This window comes from Neofelis nebulosa, chromosome 2 (genome assembly GCF_028018385.1).
Source record: "Neofelis nebulosa isolate mNeoNeb1 chromosome 2, mNeoNeb1.pri, whole genome shotgun sequence".
Lineage (NCBI taxonomy): Eukaryota > Metazoa > Chordata > Mammalia > Carnivora > Felidae > Neofelis > Neofelis nebulosa.
Window position 1 is genome coordinate 38,625,805 of NC_080783.1, and position 15,759 is coordinate 38,641,563.

At 37.1% G+C, this 15,759-nt stretch overlaps 1 non-coding gene across 1 annotated transcript; it reads left to right on the forward strand.

Moving 5' to 3' along the window:
- Nucleotides 1–14,769: 14,769 nt before the first annotated feature.
- LOC131505936 (U1 spliceosomal RNA) lies at nt 14,770–14,930 on the forward strand. The gene has a single exon (XR_009258685.1). It is a non-coding gene; the product is annotated as a U1 spliceosomal RNA (small nuclear RNA).
- The last annotated feature ends 829 nt before the right edge of the window (nt 14,931–15,759 follow it).

Consider the following 15,759-nt stretch of genomic DNA (forward strand, 5'->3'; position numbering starts at 1 on the left):
CTTTAAGAAAGTGGTTTATTACAATACTATGTATATTGCTCAGTTTACATGCTGTTTTAATTTTTTTCTCTCATAAAATCAAATCATGTGTATTTATATTCATGTTTGTGAATGCATATACAAAGACAGTCTGGAGCATATATACTAAACCATAAACAGTGATTACTTCTGGGAATAATTACATCTGGAAGGGCTGGGGATTAGAGTGAGGTGATATGGTGGTGGAGTTTCACTGACTCTATACTTCCATAGTGTTTCAATTATTTACAAAATATGGTAATGTATACCTAGGTAAATAAAGAAAACAAAAAGTAGAAGTAATATATGTTCGTTTACAAAATTAGGAAATACTGAAAAGCATATGGAGACTATTTTAAATTATATTCTCATCACACTGTGATAACCATTTGTTTAAGTGAATTTCTTTCCCCATCCCTACCCCATCCTCTTAATGCTTAGATATATGGATGTGGTATGCTATAATATTATTCAAAAATACTTGGTGCCCTTCCCTGTCTAGTTGAAGTCCAATGAGGCCATATTCCTTCAGCCAATGAAACAGGAATAGAAATGATGTGAGTCACTTCTGGGCAGAAGTTTTAAAAGTCCACTCATGCTTTTGCAATCATAGAAGCTTGTCTCAAGATGGAGCCTCTGTCATCTTTTGGTGACCTGAGATGGACAGGCAGCATCAGAAGAAATAAACTTTGTTATTGTAAGCTCTGGAGATTTTCATGTTGTTAATGAAACATAAATTAGCTTACCCTGACTGATAAAAAAGATAAACACATATCTGTGTGTATTATGTAAATGCAACTGTATGTATGTGTGTGTGTGCACAAAGAGAAAAACATACACAATATAAAAAATTCATTGTCGGGGCGCCTGGGTGGCACAGTCGGTTGAGCGTCCGACTTCAGCCAGGTCACGATCTCGCGGTCCGTGAGTTCGAGCCCCGAGTCAGGCTCTGGGCTGATGGCTCGGAGCCTGGAGCCTGTTTCCGATTCTGTGTCTCCCTCTCTCTCTGCCCCTCCCCCGTTCATGCTCTGTCTCTCTCTGTCCCAAAAATAAATTAAAAACGTTGAAAAAAAAAATTAAAAAAAAAAAAAACTGTCACTATGAAGGTGGGTTTACTCTGTATTTTGTACGTTACTCTATTTTGTATGTTCCTTTTTTGACTTAATACATTATTATAAATATTTTCCCACCTTACCAGATAGTTTTTGGAACTAAGATTTTAATGCAAGATGATACATTATGATTTAATACAGTAATGGCCCTGTCTCATTCCATTTCATGGACTTACCATCATGTATCTCCTGTGTGTGGACATTTAGGTTGTTTCCAAGTTTGGTTCTTGTAAATTATCAATAAGTGTATTTGTCCACACCTCTGACCTATGATAAAGGTTATACCTAATTAGGATAAATACCATAAAATGGGATTACTGTTCATTCTAGAGCTGACTCTCACCCTCCTGGCTTCCTATACCCCCCCCCCCCCATCTCCACAGGGTTCATGTAGGTCAACAAGGTGAAACAGTGCAGCTGCCAACCCACAGGGATAGAGGCACTGAGTCGCTTGCACGTTTTGATAGATGAGATCATAATCTCCTTATCTTTTCCAGCTTCCCTCTGTTCAGCAATGACAAGGTGGAAATTTTTTTTTCATTCAAGAATATTCATTAAAAAAACTAAGAGTAGAGCAAAACCATATTTACAAAATGTAACTTTCTGCTGTTAATGAAACTGCTAGTCAAAGATTACCCATCAGGGTGACCAGTCCCCAGCCTCTCCCTCACTTCCTCCCTGACCGGGTTAGATGTGATAGTTGCCTGGGCCCTCTCAGAACCATATTCCTGGTCTTCTCCGCAGCCCTCACCTTCAGTTGTGTAGTCACACCACTCATCGCTCCTGCTGCGCCCTGCACTAACATGAAAGCAGTATTTCCCCTCTCAATTACAACTGATAGTTTCCTTTTGTCTTGTCATTAAGCTAGATTGTGGTCTTCTCCAAGGCACAGACTGTATTTCATTCCCATAGCTACAGTCATTAGCACAGTACCCAGAACAGAGCAGACTTAGAGTAAATATTGGGTGAATGCATGCATACAAATAGGAACTAATGCATAGATTCTTGCATGCCTGCATGAATGAGAAGTTCTAAGGAGACATGCAGAATGTGTTTTTCCATCTCTAGAATCTGAAAGGGAGCATCTTCCTGCCTCAGGGTGGTTGCCTTTTGTATCCAGATGAGTGGTTTATCTGTAAGATGTAAATGCTTATAAGCTAGGTGTTCACAACTTGGAGAATTCATGGATCTTTGAGGAACATCCTGAAAACCAAAGAGGCATGTTCTTTTTTTCCTATCTTAGGACTAAACCTCAGTTATTAAAAGTAAAGAGAAAAGAAAATAAGAGCACAAGGAAAGGCCTTTATCACCATGTATCTTGGAAGCAAGAGACACATTCTCTAGTTTCACCAGGCAATGCCTGAATACACAGTTTGGAGAGCAGGCAGGGAAACAGGCACTCTTAGTCATCATTGGTGGGAGTGTAAATTGATGTAAACATTTTAGAGGTAATTTGGGAGATATTTATCAAAAATGTAAATGCATATACCATCTGACCAAGCAATTCCATTTCTAGGAATTTATCTCCTAAAAAGCTTGTATAAGTACATAGAATGTATAAGGATGTTAACTGTAGCACTATTTGTAATAATCAAAGATTGGAAATAATCCAAATGTCCATCAATGGGGATTGGATAAATAATGTTACATCAAAATAGTGGAATATGATATATTTTTATCCTTTAAAAATGGATACAGCCCTTTATTTACTGACATGCAGAGATATCCAATTTAAATTATTTAGTGATGAAAGACAAACTGTGGAACAGTTTATGTAGTATGATTCCATAGTCTAGAAAGAAGATGTACGTGCATAGGGGAAAGACAAGAAGGATACAGGGCAAATTTATCAATGCCTACCTCTGGTAAGTGGAAATTACCTACCTCTGGTAAGTGGAAGTTTTTTTTAAACATTGATTCATTTTTGAGAGACAGCAGAGAGCCCGATGCAGGGCTCAAACCCACGAACCATGAGATTATGACCTGACCAAAGCTGGACGCTCAACTGACTGAGCCACCCAGGTGCCCCAAAGTAAAAACAATAATTGACTGCTGCTTTTTCAAGTCCTAGGCTGAAAATTTACCTGTTCTTGAGTTGTAGAAAACTTTAATAATTTTAAATATTTCCCTCTGTGGTAATTAAATGGTGGAAGGAACAACACCAAAAAATACTAGAAATTTCAAAATCTGAGCTACCTGATCCACACTCGAGTAATAAATAATATCTGGTGTCAGGTGTTATACATGCTACATCATAGCCCTGTGTTGATTCTTTTTCAGTTTAGAAACTTGTGAATAAGACCATTCATAAAACATGCAAGGTGACAGTGGATACTGGCCCACGAAACAAGTCAGACTTGGTGTGGATTGAATTTTATTTGATTTATTCTTAGGTTCCCAGAACAAATCCCTCAGTAACAGTTCTGACTGGTGTCTGTTTTTTGGTTGGTTGGTTTTATTTATTTTGCTTTTGTTGTCCTTATAGGTTGCCATGCATGCATTCTCCCTGACAACATGATTTCTCGATATTTCAGGACTGAATTCTTTTTCTGACCACATTTCCCACTTTGCTTGGGATCTTCTAGCAGTAATAGTACCAAACTTTTATCAATTCCCACAAGAATTGGTTGCCACTCTCAACCTAGTGACACATCTAGCTCTAGACACCCAGCTTTAGACTAGTAGGTCCCTACTATTCATATATACCTCCAAATAATTAAAGCAATCCATACCAGCATCTGGCCATATCCTCCTGCACTTTGGGCATGCTGAAGAATGGACTAAGCTCACTAAACTGCCATGTTCTTTTTTTGCTGTAGCTCTGGGCAAAATCTTTAAGTGGTTGCTAGATTGCTGGCCAAGCGTTTGAATTATGCTACATAATGTAACAAGTCATTTCAGCTGGGATCCAGGCACTTCTAATATAAACACAACCACCAACACCTAGGAAGTATTTGCTGTCATTTGACATGCGTGGGTGCATGTCAGTTCAATAACTAGGTTTGGGGTGGGCAAGAGGGATGATGAAAACCATGAAGATGAAAACATGACCTCCAGCCTCTAGGACTGGTTTTGAGCCCCAAGACTTACGGAAATTTTTTTTCAAGAAGCAGCTCTGATTTAGAGTCCAGGTGTCAAAGAGTATCACAGAATTGAGAAGGGCCATTTTCTCCATCTCCTCATGGAATCCAGCATTGTTCTGGCATATAAGATTGGAGGCTTTGGGAACACTGAGAGACAGTATTCTTGGTATATTCTGATTCAAGTGTTACACAGTGGACTTCCTCAGCAGAGACAGCGATAAAAATTTCATCCAGCTGCTTGCCAGCAATGAATGTTGACAAATGATAACTGGAGCTTTCCAGGAAAAATACTTTGGATGCCCAAGAGGGCCAGGATGGAGATGTCTGTAAGACTATGCATTATCCCCTCACACAGTAAGTAAGCACTCAGTACAGATTAACCAATGAATGAGTGAATGAATGAATGGAGAGTGCCATATAGTGATGAAAGCTGAAATATTGGTTCATAAATATGGGGAAGAAACTTGTTTGGGGACTCCTAGAAATAACCAGGATCATTTTTGGAAAAAATAGCTCCTGTTTAAAAAGGATACAATTTGGATCTATTGTAATTTATGAATAGCTGTAGTATGATCAACAGGCTGGTAAAGATAGGTGAAAATTGAATTAGGAATATTTTCTGAACCCAAATGCTGAAATAACTCTTTTTTTTCTTAATGTTTATTTGTGTTTGAGAGAGAGAGAGAGAGCGCAAGCGTGTGAGCCTGAGTGGGGGAGGGGCGGGAGAGAGTGAGACACAGAATCTGAAGCAGGCTCCAGGCTCTGAGCTGTCAGCACAGAGCCTGACGCGCGGCTCAAACCCACATACCGTGTGATCACGACCTGAGCCGGTGGGACGCTTAACCGACTGACCCACCCAAGTGCCCCAGAAATAACTCTTATTAAATAGATGATTATAGGCTTTTTCCCCCCCAGGAATAACATCATTTCTAAAATTGGTCAGTATCTATGGCAGTGGTTCTGATTAGATTTTATACAGGCAATAGGGTCTGTAACTCCAGACTGAAATAATCCTGCTTTCAGAAATGTAAATAAGCATAACGGACAAAAGTTCTGTGGACACAGTATAGCATACTATGTGGTTTTGCCCTCTCTCTGGATTAGTTCACACCAAAGCCAAATGCGGGACTACCTGTGATTATGAGTGCTTAGATATAAAGTCTCGGATGACCCACAGCCTCTGTTAAACTATAACAAGCTCCCTTCTAGTTCTCAGACCTGATCTATCACAGAACTTTGTGTTTGCATTTTGAGTTTTATTTCCAGACCAGGTTTCAAATAAGGAGAAGGAAACAAAGGTAAATCTGTCTGGCTGTTAAGGTTAGGCAGTCAATTTGGCAGCTGGGCTTATATAACCTTTAACTTCTCCTAATTGGAAACATTCAAAGTACCTGGCTCTCCCCAGGATGCCAATTTGCTAGAGAATCTGTTTGCAGCTTCCTTGTGAGAAGTCAATTTAAAGTCTTAGCCAACAAAAACAACAAAACCTTCATCTCCATGAAACAAGTTATACTCCATTGTTTGCCAGACTCATTGTGAGTTGAAATTTTAAACTGACTTAATTTTAAATTCATTCATCTTAATTAATGTACACCTTATTCAATCACAACCATTCTTCTACAAATAGGTCAAACCTTCATAAGCCTTCAGAGGGAAGCCGTTCATAGAGATGTTTTTTTCTCTCACTGATGTCAGAAGGTGACTCTTTTAATATTAATTTCCAGGTAAAGGTTAGAAATAGTTAAACTTTGTCATTCTCTTAGTATCTGGTAATGACTATTATACTGAGTTCAAATTAACATTCCATCAAATATGGCTTGTGATAAACCATGTATCTTTTTAACAATAAAATGGAAAGCAAAGGGGAATTTCAGCTAGTTTTAAACAAATTGGAAACTCAATTTATTTTCATATAGAATTTCAGGATTATATGCAAGAGAGTGAATATGTCCTTGATTCTACAATTTTATGGGCTTGTCTCCATCTCTATCCCTTTCTATAGCTTCATTTACAATTTACAGCCTGTCTGAAGCTGAATTCAGTAGCTTTCCTTCCAAGCCTACTTGTCTTTCTCTACTCCTAGTATTAGTATCTGGCACCACTAACCACTCAGTCCCCTAAGTCAGATATCTAGGAATCGTGCTATAGTAATCTTTTTTCTTAAAAACAAACAAACAAAGAAAGCTTTATTGAGATATAATTCACATAACATAAAATTCATCTATTTAAAGTGTGCAACGTGGTGGGTTTTTTTTAGTATATTCACAGAATAAGTGAGATTGGTCTATAATTTTTTTTGTGTGTGATCTTTGTCAGGTTTGGTATTAATATTATACTCCTTTCTTAGAAGATTTAGCATCCCCATATCCTATGGTGGTTCCAAAATGCAAAATCCATGGGTGAGTATCACTGGCAGTAGGTATAGGAGAGGAGGGCTTGAAATTTTTTTTCTGGGTCCCACATGCTGTGGAACTAGGGTAGAGCTGAAGAATCTGATTAAAAAAAAAAAAAAAAAAAGATGGTTTGAATTCTATCAAACCATAGAAGATAAGATCATCCCAATGCTATTTAATCCAATCCAGATTACAGGAAAAGAAAGAAAACCAATCCCACTTGTGAAAGATAAAAAAAATCTTAAAATGTTCACAAAGAGAACCAACAACATATTTAAAATATAATAATGTATTTAATTATATTTAAAATATAAAAAATAATGTATGTTTACAAAGTCTATTTCCAAGGATATAGGAGTTTTTCCATAGTAGGTCATCGGTTAATATGACTCGTCGTGTTAATACAGCTAGGGAGAAAAATCAGCTCATTGCCTTCATAAATGCCAAAAAAGGCATATAATAAAATTTAACATTCATTCATGTTGAAGATATTTAATTAAATAGGAATTGAGCGATACTTCAGCCCATAAGCCAGCTTCTTACTTAATGGGAAAACATTACTGAAAGTAGAACGAAGACATAGATGACCATCACATCCATTACTACTTATCATTGGAAACAGAGGTATTAGCCGATACAGTTAGACAAGAGAAAGGATTTACTCATACAAGAGTTAGAAAGAAGACAAAAAATCTACCTCTCTTTATAGATAACTTGATTATATATCTGGTAGACAAAAAAAATGAATGGAAAAATTAATAGAAATTATAAGAGAATTTAGTAAAGAAGTAGCATATAAAATGAATATAAGTAAGTCAATAGCTTCATGTAAACAAATAATAAGCAGATAGAAGAAATAATGGAAGAACAACACTATTTCAAAGAGCAAATGTCTAAAAGAAATGTTCATACTTCTTTGAAGTAAAGTAAAAAAAGTGACTATGAAAAATACTTCCTTTTCGAGTTGTGTCCATTAAAATTAAGAGGTAGGAAATAAACCATTTGTATATGATTAACTGGTTGTCAATATCTTCTATGGTCTCTACAAGTTAAAGATACTTATATGTGTATCAGTCATTGCCACTTCTGACTATATACTCCAGAGCAAAATTACAGCTTGTGGGATTCATGAGTGCTGTGTCTTCCAGTGCTTGGGGTGCTCTCAGTGACACTGTGGTCCAATTACTCAATCCCCAACTGGCAGGGGGTTCCCATAGTAAATGTTGTTACTCTCCCAGAAGTTCCATTACTACCCTGTCTACCACCATAGACACATGTTTTACTTCCCTCTCCCCTGAGAATTAGCTTGAAAGTTCCAGTATAGATATTGGAGGAGAAGAGGGATGGTTTCTGCTGGGATTTTGAAGTAAAATGGCAGATAATTAGATATATTTCTGATAGTCTCAGTTAGAACTTGGAATACAATTTAGTATAGAAACTATGTGATTGAATGCATTAGGTGTTAGACTATTTTATGTGTATTTTTGAGGTGTAATTATAAGTTGGTGAGCCTCCTTAAAGACACTAGAAACAGAAATTTACTATGTAGTCTGAATTCCAAAAGCCTTAAAAGCAAATTATGCTCAAAAATTTGTTGCTAATTGTGCTACAAAAATAAATTGTGTTCATCAAATCAAGAGGAAGAGCAATTGAAACAAAACACATTTCTGATGATATATAATTAGAAAAACAACTCTTAAAAAATAATTGCCAAGGCAGAGGAAAGACTTCACCTTACATACTTTATTCCCTCTGAATTTTATACCACATGTATTGTGATAATTATTCCCCCCAGTAAGATTTTTTTAACTTAAAAATTGTTAAAAGTAACTGCCAAATTATATATTTAGAACATTTCTCTAAAGTGCAAGTGAATATATACTGTTTCTTTAAAGTCTGGTGCCTTTGTTCTATTAAACTTGGTGGTGGATGGTTATGGTGCTGATAAACCTCAAGTAAGACCTCAAGTAAGCTACCATTGCTGTAAAATTACTCTACATGCTGGCTACCCATCCCTGTAAAAATAACTATACCATTGTGGGAGGAACTTGTTTTGCCTTAACTACAAAATAACTATCTTTAGTAGGAACATTGATTCCCTCTCCTGGAGTTTCCTTCTAGTTGAAGGGAGGTCAATTAACATAATCCTCCTAACTCCTCTCTATCCCCATACTCTACCCTAGGAAGGACCTGAGCATGATTTTAGGAGCAGAGACTGGGCAATCAGAGCCCCACCTTCCTCCTTTCTTCCTCTTAAGGGCCAGCTGGCCACAGGAAGCACCCATATCTCCAAGCCACAGGGCATAACTAATTGTCACGTAGGCCACCAGTGGTGGTCCATGCCCAAGTGGGTATGTCAGCCTAATTCTGGAGTTCAATATTGCTCGCAGACATAAGTAAGCCATATGTTTTTCAATGTGGTAGAGGTTTAATGGTATTTCATTGTGATTTTATTTTACATTTCCTAGATTACTAAAAAGTTGAGTATTTTTAGATATATTTGCATTCTATTTGTGTGCTCACTTTTCATATTGAGGTTTTTTATTTTTTAATCCATGAGCATCATATATATCATTCCATTTTATTTAGATGTTATTTAAGGTCTTTCGATAAAATTTCTTAATTTTCCCATAAAGGACTTGCACATCTGTTGTCAAGACTTACTCCTAGGTATTTAGGCGTTTTGTCTTGTTGCTATTGTAAATAGTACTTTAAAAGTAATTTTTTTTCTAATTTGTTTCTATTATTTAGAATTGCAATTCACTCTCATTTGTTGATTTTTTAATCCAGAAAACTTATTAAATTAATTAAGTCCAATTGTTTATCTAGAAATCTTTTAAGTTTTTCCATACAGGAAATTTTATTATCTACAAATGAGAGTTTTGTTTTTTTCCTTTTTGACTCTTGTGCCATTTCTTTCTTTTTTCCATTTGCTTCTTTTTCAGGTGTGTGTGTGTGTGTGTGTGTGTGTGTGTGTGTGTTTTCCTCCAAGTCTTTATTTATTTATTAAATGTTTATTTATTTATTTTGAGAGAGCATGCGTGCACAAGCAGGGGAGGAGCAGATAGCAAGAAAGGGAGACAGAGAATCCCAAGCAGTCTCTGCACTGTCAGGGCAGAGCCCAATGCGGGCTCCAATGAACCTCGAGATCGTGACCTGAGCAGAAACTTAAGTTGGACACTTAACTAACTGAACCACCCAGATGCTCCCAAGTTTTTATTTAAATTCCAGTTATTAACATACGGTGTAATGCTAGTTTCAGGTGTAGAATTGAGTGAATCAACACTTATATACACGCAAGTGCCCTCCTTAATCCCCATCACCTATTTAGCCAATCTGTCCCACCCACTTCCTCTCTAGTAATCACCTGTTTGTTGTCTATAGTTAAGAGTCGCTTGGTTTTCCTCTCTTTATCCCCCCACTACGTTCATTTGTTTTATTTCTTAAATTCCACATGTGAGTGAAATCCTATGGTATCTGTCTTTCTCTGACTGACTTATTTTGTTTTGCATGATACTCCCTAGCTCCAACCATGTTGTTGCAAATATCTTTTTTTTTTTTTTTTAAATCTTACCACACTGGCTAAGATCTCTGGTTCAATATTGAATAGTCATGATAGTAAATATATTTTTCATAAAATGGAAAAATATAATAAAAGTTGTGATACTGGATATCCTTGTTCCTGATCTTACAGGGAATGTGTTCAACATTTTGGCATTAATTATAGCATATGTACGTATCTCTAAACAATATATTATTATACATATAACATGATGTTAAATCAATCTTTTATTTCTGAAAAAAAACCTAATAACTTATCTTTTTATACATTGATAGGTTTGTGATTATTGTTCAAGATTAAGATTGTGCTGGATTTCATATCAAGGTATTTTAACATCATAAAATAAGCTAAGAAGTTTTATTTCTATTCTCTGGAAATAGTTATCTAAGGATTGAAATTATTCTAAGTCAGCATTATCCTTCTTGATTTGTTTCTGCTTTATCTATCACTTGTTGAGGTAATTATGATACTCTTTCACTAAGATTGGATTTTTTTCTCAATTGTTGAGTTGAATGTGCTTTATATATATAGTGAGTATTGAACATGTGTCTCTACTCTTAGCTTGTTATATTGTGTTTTTTTATTTATTCCACTTTACTATTTGCTAAAATATGCCTATAAAAATTTGGGCGGCACAGTGCTTTTTTTTTTTTGAAGTAGTTCTTAAATTGTTTTAATTTCTTTAAAGGATATAGATAATTCAGTTTTCCTCCTTTTTTCTTGAGTCAATTTTGTAATTTACATTTCTCTAGGAATTCATCTACCTCATGTAAGTTGCAACTCTATTGGATAAAGTTATTTATATGAGAAAACTAATAAATATCTATTGAGGATGTCTTATGCACTATTATACGTACTGTACTTTTGTGTTCTAGAGTCTATTTTTTAAAGTTTTTTAATAGCCTTTTTGAGGCTATGTTATAGACATATAACATTCTAGTCATGTTATAGACATATAATATGTCTAGTTATAGACAATAAACTGTACATATAAAAGTATATGATTTGATAAGCTTTTTTTTGTTTTCAATTTGATAAGTTTTAACATTTGCAAACATCCCAGAGACCATCAGCACAATCAAAATAGTGAACATTATCCCTTATCCCCAAAAAGTTTTCTCCTGCTCTTTGTAATCCTTTCAGAGTACTCCCCCCAATGCCTGTGATTTATGAGATTATTTCCCAACTGGCTAGTGGTAGTAGACACCACTCCTTTGTGAGTTCCAGGCATTCTTTCCTTAAATGCCTTCAGGTGTTCCTTTCTCTGACCTCAGGTGGTTTCCTCCCACGCATGTGCAGATGTCCTAGGTTCTCTTCATGTGAAGCTCTATCTCAACGCAGACACTCTGTCCTGCAAACCCTAGCTTCTTTGAGCTCCCTGGACTCTCAGCTCCATATTCTTGAACAATCAACTCCTCAGCACCTTGGGGAATCTGCTGGACTCCACCTTGACTCCCCTTCCCTGAACCCCAGCCTGGAAACTCTAAACATGGTAAGTTGGGGCTATCACAGGACTCTCATTTCTGTTGTTTGTCGTCTGTTTTGCCTCTCTCCTGTTTTCCTCCTCTTGGGAACTATTGCTCTTTGTTCTCTGATGTCCAGTCTCTTGAAAACTATCTTTTCTTATGTTTTGTGTGTTTTTTCGCTTGTTTTAGGAAGGATGATAAATCTGGTCTCTGTTACTCCGTCTTGGCCAAAAGTGGATCATAATATCCTTTATGTTTTTAGTATCTACAGTATCTTGTTTCCTCTTTCAGTTCTTTTATTTCTCTTCTTTTTCTCCTGGATTAAATTTGCCAGAGGTTTGGGGCGCCTGGGTGGCGCAGTCGGTTAGGCGTCCGACTTCAGCCAGGTCACGATCTCGCGGTCCGTGAGTTCGAGCCCCGCGTCAGGCTCTGGGCTGATGGCTCGGAGCCTGGAGCCTGTTTCCGATTCTGTGTCTCCCTCTCTCTGCCCCTCCCCCGTTCATGCTCTGTCTCTCTCTGTCCCAAAAATAAATAAAAAACGTTGAAAAAAAAAATTAAAAAAAAAAAAAAAATTTGCCAGAGGTTTGTCTAATTAGTCATTTTAAGGAAACAACTCTTGCTTCCTGATTGTTCCTTTCATATATTTATTTTCAATTTCATTCAATTCTTATTTACATTTTCTTCCACTTCTTCATTCTGTTTTGTCTAACTTAGATTATAATATCAAATCCTTGGGCTTTTTTGTAAGCACTGAAGACAAATCTACAACTTGGTAACACTTTAGCTGCATCTCAAAGTTTGTTCTATGCTGTTTTCATTGTTCAATTCTAAAGAATTTTATAAATGTATCATTTTATTCTTTGATGAATTTTTAAAAGTGTTTTAATGGATTTTTCCTTTTTTATTAATTTCTAACTTAATTGCATTATAGTCAGAGAAATTTATCTGTGAGACATAGTTGTTAGGCAATATGCTGTACATATGTAAAGTGCATAATTTAAGGGGCGCTTGTGTGATGCAGATCTGTTTGTGGGTTCAAGCCCCACATCAGGTTCTGCACTGGTATTCTCTTCTCTCTCTCTCCCTCTCTCTCTGCCCTTCCCCTCCTCACGTGTGTGTGTGCTTTCTCTTTCTCAAAATAAATAAATAAACTTTATTAAAAAATAAAGTGTATAATTTGGCAAGTTGTAGCATATGTAAGTACCCATGACACCATTACCACAATCAAGATAATTAATTTATCCATCACTAGAAGATTCCTGATGTTCATTCATAGTCTCTTTGAGCAGGCTTCAAATAGATCAGGCTGAATAACAGAATTTTTTTTCTTATTAAACTTTGTTTTAATGAATTGCAAAATTCTGTAAAAGATTTTTAGTCAAGTTGTTTCCATTAAAGGGGTGCCTGGCTGGCTCAGTCAGAAGAGTGTGCCATTCTTGATCTCGGGATTGTGCATTTGAGCCTCACATTGGGTGTAGAGATAGCTAAAAATAAAAATAAAAAATGTTTCCATTAAAAAGTACTGATATTTTTTAAATTGCCACACATACACAAAAACAAATGGTCCACAAAATGTCCTCCTTTCCTTCTGAAGGTTTTACAGTGCATTGTATCATCAAACCAGTCTTTTACCAGTAAACTTAAATGCCCAATGGAGACAAACAGTTCTGAGACCATTCTTCCACCACTGATTAAGACTGGAGTGGCAAATACTATTCATTTAGCCTTCTGGGTAGACTTGACGACCTTGCCAGCTTCAGCAGACTTCTTGTCCACCTTCTGGATGACACCCACAACAACACTTTGTCTCATGTCACAAGCAGCAAAATGACCCAGAAGAGAATTATCAGAAAAGCTTCTAACACACATGGCTTGCCAGGAGTCATATTAATGATGGCAGAATCACCAGATTTCAAGAATTTGGGGGCTATCTTCCAGCTGGTTCCCAGAATGACAATTAATTTTCTCCTTCAGCTCAGCAAACTTGCATGCAATATGAGCTGTGTGACAGTCCACAACAGGTGCATATCTCACACTGATTTGGCCTGGCTGGGATAACCACCTGAGCCATGAAGCCAGCTGCTTCCTTTGGTGGGTCATTTTTGCTGTCAGCTGCATTGCAGCCACAAACATCTTTGACAGACACATTCTTGACATTGAAGTCCACTGTTGTCCCCCGGAAGAGCTTCACTCAAAGCTTTACGGTGCATTTCAACAGACTTTACTTCAGTTGTAGCACTGACTGGAGCAAAGATGCCCAACCGCTGGGTCTGAGAACACCAGTCTCTTTGAGTACCAGGTCAAGGACTGGTTTCATATAAATGACTGCTAGGATAATGTTGTTGGCAAGTAACAGAAAATCTAACTTAAAATATGTAAAACAATAGGAAAATTTTACTATCTTATTTAAAAAATTTTACTATCTTATTTACTATCCTAGAGGAAGGGTACCTCTAGGGTTACTGAATTCAGCAGCTCAGTGATATCACCAAGCTCTCAGGATTTTTACCCTCCCACCTTCTATCCTGCCATCTTTTAGGATAGCTCCCTTCCTAGTTACAAGATGGCTGCCCCTTATCCCAGATCAGATGCAGACATAAACAAGATGCAGACATAAATGAGCTCACCTCATTCCTGTGTGCCATTTTTTTTAAGTTTATTTATTCTGAGAGAGACAGAGATGGGGGAAGAGAGAGGGAGAGAGAGAATCCCAAGCAGGCCCAGCACTGTGGGAGCAGAGCCCCATGCAAGGCCCAACCCACATAGCCATGAGATTGTGACCCGAGCCAAAACCAAGAGTTGGAGGCTTAACCAACTGAGCCACCTAGGCACCCCTCTTGTATGTGAGGAAGGGTTTCCTGTATGTCCCCAGTAGACTTCCCCCTCACTTCATTATAGCAAGAATTTTGTCATAAGCTCTTGTCATATGCCAGTCTAGGATAAATACTGCCCCTGCCCCTTGCTTCACAGAACTAGAACTGGACTGGCCTCCCTGACACATATGGCTATGTGCAAAAGAAAGAACAGTTCACAAGAAAAAAGGAAAGGATTACAGATAGCAGTTAAAGGTGCTTGCTCTATGAAACTATCCAAAAGACACAATAAAAAAAAGCCATTTAAAAAACAACAAATTCCATACTTACCTGGCAGGGAAGATACCATGATCATGAAGGTGGTTTTCTCAGAGAGAGGCTTATCCATTGCACTCCGGATATGCTGACCCCTGTGATTTCCCCAAATGTGGGAAACTCCACTGATAATTTGCAGTAGTGGGAGTCTGCATTCTCACTCTCCCCTATAAACATATAAGAGCTTATCTTCTTAGATTAAGGTGTGCCATATAAGAGCTTATCTTCTTGGATTAAGGGGCAGATGCAGGGGGCAAAGGGTTGTATCCCCCTAAGAGGTTATAGCATAGAAACTAGTCTTGAAGCTATGGCCCAGAATGTTCCTTTGTGATAGATTTAAGAGAAATGATTAATCCAATCATTCCTCAACTCCTGTAAGTACATCTTCTAACAGAAGAGAAGTGAAATTGGTCATTTCTTTGTTTTATTGAAATTAAAATTCTCTTCCCAAATAATAAATTTTATTGAGTTTACAGATAACAAAAAATTGCATTTCATCCTAGCAGCTACCTCCAGATTTTCATCACAAATTTAAGGACACAAACCCTTTGTTTCCCTTGCAACATTTTTTTGCACAGGCCTATGAATACAAGATGCTGAATAACATTACAGTTGCAAACTAATTAATTTACCTAGGAAACCTCTGGAACTATCTCCCTCTCTAGCAACCACGGAAGGGAATATTCCAGGATTAAACATTTCTGTAAAGGCAATATATATTTTTATTCTTTTGCCTGTAAATTACCTGCCACAGGATGAAGTGGTTTCCATGGTAAATTGAGAGGATCAGTTCAGCAGATTATTATCTTGGCTTTGTTCCTAAGATTCAGGTTTCAAAGGGCTATTAACATCGGTGGAAAGATAATTGGGACTGGTACAAAAGTAGCAGAGAAGAATGTTGCTGCTACATTTAGTGTGTGTCGTGGTATTGTGCTAAGTCGTTGTACATGCACCAATCATTTAATCTTCTCACAACCCCATTAGGTTGGTGCTATAT